The sequence below is a fragment of the Chlorocebus sabaeus genome, chromosome 24, assembly GCF_047675955.1.
Source record: "Chlorocebus sabaeus isolate Y175 chromosome 24, mChlSab1.0.hap1, whole genome shotgun sequence".
In the NCBI taxonomy this organism is placed as follows: domain Eukaryota; kingdom Metazoa; phylum Chordata; class Mammalia; order Primates; family Cercopithecidae; genus Chlorocebus; species Chlorocebus sabaeus.
The window spans coordinates 14,510,238-14,516,625 of record NC_132927.1 but is presented as its reverse complement, the minus strand read 5'-3'; positions in this window follow the sequence as shown (position 1 = coordinate 14,516,625).

Here is a 6,388-nt window from a genome sequence, read left to right as displayed (position 1 = left end):
TTTTAAAGCATAGTTATATATATAAACAAACATTGGGAGCAGCCTAAGTATAATCATAGTTAGATTGTTAAGTGCAGGAGACTTTATTGTCTGGGTGCTTCCACCACTTACTAGTTTTGTAACCCTGAACAAGCTTCCTCAGCACTCTAGCCTCAGGTTCCTCATGTAAAGCTGTGCTAAAAGAAATACTTTACCTATTTCATTGGACAGTTAAGAGAAAATGAGTGAACACATAAGTCAAAAGGCAAAAATTACAATTTAGCTTAAAGATCTTACTTGGCTTTATTTGCAAGTCCAGAATCCAGCAACACTTCATTCTCTAAAGTATAATATGTGTTCCAATGAGCTGAGTAGAATAAGTTGGCTTTGTAGACAGAGAGATGAAGAAAGCAGAAACAAAGAACAAAAAGCACACCAGTTATTTCAAAGTTACTTTTCTTGTAAGATGCAAACAGGGAAATAAAACAATAGAAAAATGACCCATTAGTTAACTTCAGGTAATCCCAGGTTACTTTTTGTTGTAAGGATTAAAGGCAGAGGGAATTTCGTGGCCATGCAGATTAAAACTAACTTATTTGGGAGATTTGGCTATCTCTCTCTCCTGATTTCTGGAAAAGACCCATAACAACTCAGTTTCCATGTAGTGAGTAGAACCTCAGCTTGAAGGACTCCATTCTGGTTTTTAGTCTGATCTCTTGGGGTCTAGTGCAGGAGCTCAGTCCAAAATAAGGACCTCCTATAATTTTTGTTTAACACATGTAAACTGCTTATGACACAATATATGTCTCATTTATATGTGTATATGTGTGTGTAAACTACATACATATGCACATGTGTATATAGGTATACATATGTAAAAGTATCTACACTATTGTAATATTATAAAATTATTTTAAAACAGTAAAAATTCATTGTTAATACGGAAGCATTTCTGAGATATATTGTTACATTCAAATAATAAGACAAATATCAGAGTGGGCTGTGCTCTCATGTGTGTTCAAAAAGATAAGTATTCATATAAAGCTCCAAAATGATACATGGGTAACTAACGGTAATACACATTTCCTACAAGATATACATGAAACTGCTTGACAGTTGTTGCCCATGTAGAAAGGGTCTGATATGATTTGACTGTGTTCCCACCCAAATCTCATCTTAAATTATAATTCCCACAATTCCCACATGTTATGGGAGGAACCTGGTGGGAGGTAATTGAATCATGGGAAGGAATCTTTCCCATGCTGTTCTCGTGTTAGAGAATAAGTCTCACGAGATCTGATTGTTTAAAATATGGGAGTTTCCCTGCACAATCTCTGTTTGCCTGCTGCCATCCATGTGAGATATGACTTGCTTCTCCTTGCATTACGCCATGATTGTGAGGCCTGCCTAGCCACATGGAACTGTAAGTTCATTAAACCTCTTCTTTTGTAAATTGCCCAATCTCAGGTATGTCTTTAGCAGCAGTGTGAAAATGGACTAATACAATAAATTTGTACCAGGAGTGGGGTGCTACTGAAAAGATACCCAAAAATGTGGAAGCGACTTTGGAACTGGGTAACAAGCAGAGGTTGAAACAGTTTGGAGGGCCCAGAAGAAAAAAAAAAAAGATAATGTGGGAAAGTCTGGAACTTTCTAGAGACTTTTTGAATAGCTTTGACCAAAATGCTGATAATGATAAGGACAATGAAATCCAGGCTGAGGTGGTCTCAGATGGAGATGAGAAACTTGATGGGAACTGCAGCAAAGGTGAATCTTATTATGCTTTAGCAGAGAGACTGGCAGCATTTTGCCCCTGCCCTAGAGATCTGTGGAACTTTGAACTCAAGAGTGATAATTTAGGGTATCTGGTGGAAGAAATTTCTAAGCAGCAAAGCATTCAAGAAGTGACTTGAGTGCTGTTAAAGGCATTCAGTTTTAAAAGGGAAACAGAGCATATAAGTTCAGAAAATTTGCAGCCTGACAATATAATAGAAAAGAAAAATCCATTTTCTGAGGAGAAATTCAAGCCTGCTGCAGAAATTTGCATAAGTAATGAAGAGCTGAATGTTAATCCCCAAGACAATGGGGAAAATGTCTCCAGGGCACGTTGGAGGTATTCACAGCAACCCCTCTCATCACAGGCTCAGATACCTAAAAGGAAAAAAATGGTTTCCTGGGCCAGGCACTGGGCCCTCTTGCTGTGTACAGCCTAGGGAGTTGGTGCCCTGCGTCCTAGCTATTCCAGCCGTGGCTAAAACGAGCCAGGTACAACTTGGGCTGGCAACTGCTCCAGAGGGGACTTGCACCAGAGGGAGCTTCCACATGGTGTTGAGTCTGTGGGTGTGTGGAAGTCAAGAATTGAGGTTTGGGAACCTCCACCTAGATTTCAGAGGATGTATGGAAACGCCTGGATGCCCAGGCAGAAGTTTGGTGCAGGGGCAGGGCCCTCGTGAATAACCTATGCTAGGGTAGTGCAAAAGGGAAATGTGGGGTTGGAGCCACCACACAGAGTCCCTACTGGGGCACAACCTAGCGGAGCTGTGAGAAAAGAGCCACCATCCTCCAGATCCCAGAGTGGTAGAACCACCAACAGCTTGCACCATGTTCCTGCAAAAGCTGCAGACACTCAATGCCAGCTCATGAAAGCAGACAGAATGGAGGCTGTACCCTGAAAAGCCACAGGGCCAGAGCTGCCCAAGATCATGGAAACCCACCTCTTGCATCAGTGTGACCCAGATGTGAGACATGGAGTCAAAGGAGATCATTTTGGAGCTTTAAAATGTGACTGCTCTGCTGGATTTCCGACTTGCATGGGGCCTGCAGTCCCTTTGTTTTTGCCAATTTCTCCCATTTGGAATGGCTGTATTTACCTAATGCCTGTGACCCCATTGTATCTAGGAAGTAACTAACTTTCTTTTGATTTTACAGGCTCATGGGCAGAAGGGACTTACCTTGTCTCAGATGAGACTTTGGACTGTGGACTTTTGAGTTAATGCTGAAATGAGTTAAGACTTTGGGGGACTGTTGGGAAGGCATGATTGGTTTTGAAATGTGAGGACATGAGATTTTGGAGGGGCCAGGGGTTGAATTGTATGGTTTGGCTCTGTCCCCACCTAAACCTCATCTTGAACTGTAAGTCCCACAATTCCCAGGTGTCATTGGAGGAACCCGGTGGGAGGTATTTGAATCATGGGAGCAAGCTTTTCTATGCTGTTCTCATGATAGTGAATAAGTCTCAAGAGATCTGATGATTTTAAAAATGGCAGTTTCCCTGCACAATCTCTCTCTCTCTTTGCCTGCTGCCATCTGTGTAAGATGTGACTAGTTCCTACTTGCCTTTGCCATGATTGTGAGGCCTCCCCAACCCCATGGAACTATAAGTTTATTAAACCTTTTTCTTTTGTAAATTGCCCAGTCTCTGATATGTCTTTATCAGCAGCGTGAAAATGGACTAATACAGGGTCCAAGATCAGAAATCAAAGATATTTTAGTGTATATTTTTGTATGGCTTGACATTCTTACCTTAGGGATACATTAATTTTTAAAATTACAAATCTAGGTAGTTTTTTTTAAAGAAATTGAATCAAGCAGCTAATAAAGAGACCTCACATTAAATTATGGTTCTCAGCTTCATCCAGGAATAATGTCCCAGTCCACAACTTCACTCTTCTATCTCTTCTATAGGATGATCCTTCTGATTACATTACCCATCATTAATCCAGAAAACAGAGCAAAGGTAACATAAAAACACCTTTGTGGCTGGGCACATTGACTCACACCTGTAATCCCAGTGCTTTGGAAAACTGAGGTAGGAGGATCACTTAAGACCAAGAGTTCAAGACCAGCCTGGGCAGCATAGTGAGATCCCAGCTCTATAAAAGTAATAATAATATAAAAAAGAAAAAAAGAAAACACCTTTGTGTTTTGTGGTGACAATTTTAGGAGCAGCTGAGATTCCTCAACAAGGGCAAATATGAAAACAGAAAGCAGTGATTCTCAGCATAGGTCCTCAGTCCCACTCAAGCAATCACACTGTTGGCTCAACAATGTGATTCCTATAATCCATCCCATGAGCCAGTGGGCAACTGACTTCTCTCTCATTAGTCCCTCATTTTTTACATACAATTAAAGGTCTATTTAGCAGTAAATTTTATGTAAGCTATTTAAAATTTGAAACCATTTAAAATACATTAATATTCTACATTTTGTTATCAGGCAGTTCTTTTCAACAGAAAAATGAATAGGATAGGCAGGCTACAGCATCTACATTTCTTATTGTGTAACAAATTGCCACGAACTTAAAACAATACACAGTTATAATCTCGCTGTTGTCTTGGGTCAGGATTCTGGTGCAGCTTAACTGGGTCCTTGTCTCAGGACATCACAAGTCTGCAATCAAGGTATCAGCTGGGCTGTGTTCTTACCTGGAGTTAGAGTTCCTTTTCCAAGCTCATTCAGTCTGGAAAATGTATTTCTGTAACTCCCCAGTGGGTTCACCTGGCCCACTGCCTAGACAGAGCCAATTAATCAAGACAGGGGAATTGCAATAGAGAAAGAGTAATTTACACAAACCCAGCTGTGTAGGAGACCAGAGTTTTATTACTACTCAAATCAGTCTCCCTGAGCATTCAGGGATCAGAATTTTTAAGGACAATTTGGTGGGTGGGGGGAAGTCAGTGAGCTGGGGGTGCTGATAGGTCAGGTCAGAGATGGAATCAGAAGGAGTCAAAGCTGCCATCTTGTGCTGAGTCAGTTCTTGGATGGGGCCCACAAGATCGGATGAGCCAGCTTATTGATCTGGGTGGTGCAGGATCTGCAAAATAACTCAAGCACTGATCTTAGGAGCAGTTGAGGGAAGGTCAGAATCTTGTGGCCTCCAGTTGCATGATTCCTAAATCAAAATTTCTAACCTCGTGGCTAATTTGTTAGTCCTGCGAAGCAGGTTAGTCCCCAGGCAAGGAGGTTTGTTTTGAGAAAGGGCTGTTATTATCTTTGTTTTAAACTATAAACTAAGTTCCTCTCAAAGTTTGTTTAGCCTATGCCCAGAAATAATCAAGGACAGCTTGGAGGTTAGAAGAAAGATGGAGTTGGTTAGGTCAGATCTGTGTCACTGTCTCAGTGACAGTTTTGCAATGGTGGTTTCATTTCCTTGTGGTTGTATGATTGAGGGCCCCATTTTCTTGCTAGCAACTGGCTGTAGGCTGCTTTCAGCTCCTAGGGCACCCTCAGATGCCTGTCACATGCCCCCTCCAGTGGCCATCTCACAGTATTCTGCTTATGTCTTGCAGGCCACCAGAACATCTCACTTTTATCTGCTAAGAAGGAGTCTTATAGAACATGATATAATCACAAGAGTGAGGTCCCATCACGTTTGCCACATAATATAACCTAAGCACGGAAGTGACATCCCATTCCTTTGCCATATTGTATTGGCTAGAAACAATGACAGGTCCATTTCACATTCAAGAGAAAGAAGATATACAAGGATATGTCTCACTGGAGTCACTCTAGAGTGTGTCTACCACAGTACCCCATCTGGCAGATGCCAGGAATTTCTGAGAATTATTGCCCGTTGTAAAAGCTTTAAGGGATAAAATAAAATAATTCAATGAGATGTACTTACAGGTGATGGCAGCATCAACATCTGGCAGAGACGGCAGTGTGGTGATATTGGTTGATACGCTACTTGGTAGTTAAGGATCAGTAAGTTAAAATATTTTTGTGGATGAGAAATACCTGGATGGCCATGTAATGAGTTCCATAAACTGTTTTAATTTTTGCCTTCTCACCTATACCAGAGGAACAGTTTTAAACAAACACACACAAAAAGGCCATGATTCCAGAAATTATCTATTTTCTGCTGCAACTCAAACTTGACATTTTGATATAATCCCTCAGGGAAATTCTTGTTGTTGTTTTTTTAAATGTTATTTCTTCAAATTTTGACATTCAAAAAGATGGCAGCCACCTGTTCTGAAGTAGGTCAGGGAGATGTTATCCAGGGTCATAGGTCCTTATAGTGTTATCCAGGGTCATAGGTCTCCTTATCTCTTCCTTATTTCCTTCACAGTCACCCAGTAGATATCCTTCTTTTCCAATCACTGCATTTATTTGAGATAAATTAGAATTTTTGAGTTCAACTGAGCTCTGGAGTACCTGATTAGTCATCGTCCAGTATAAGTATCAAATTTTACATAGAATATAGTAAAAAATATCAAATTAATCTTCTTACCATGCTTTCTGTAGGAAATTATTATAGATAGACTGGTTAATCTGTATTTGTTTACAGACATAATTTAAATACTACATAGGTTACTTTCAGAAACTACAGACTAAAGTAAACCAAACATTCTAAGTAAAGAGGTGGAGGAATACACGTAGATTTACATGAATGAAAACACTTCCATAG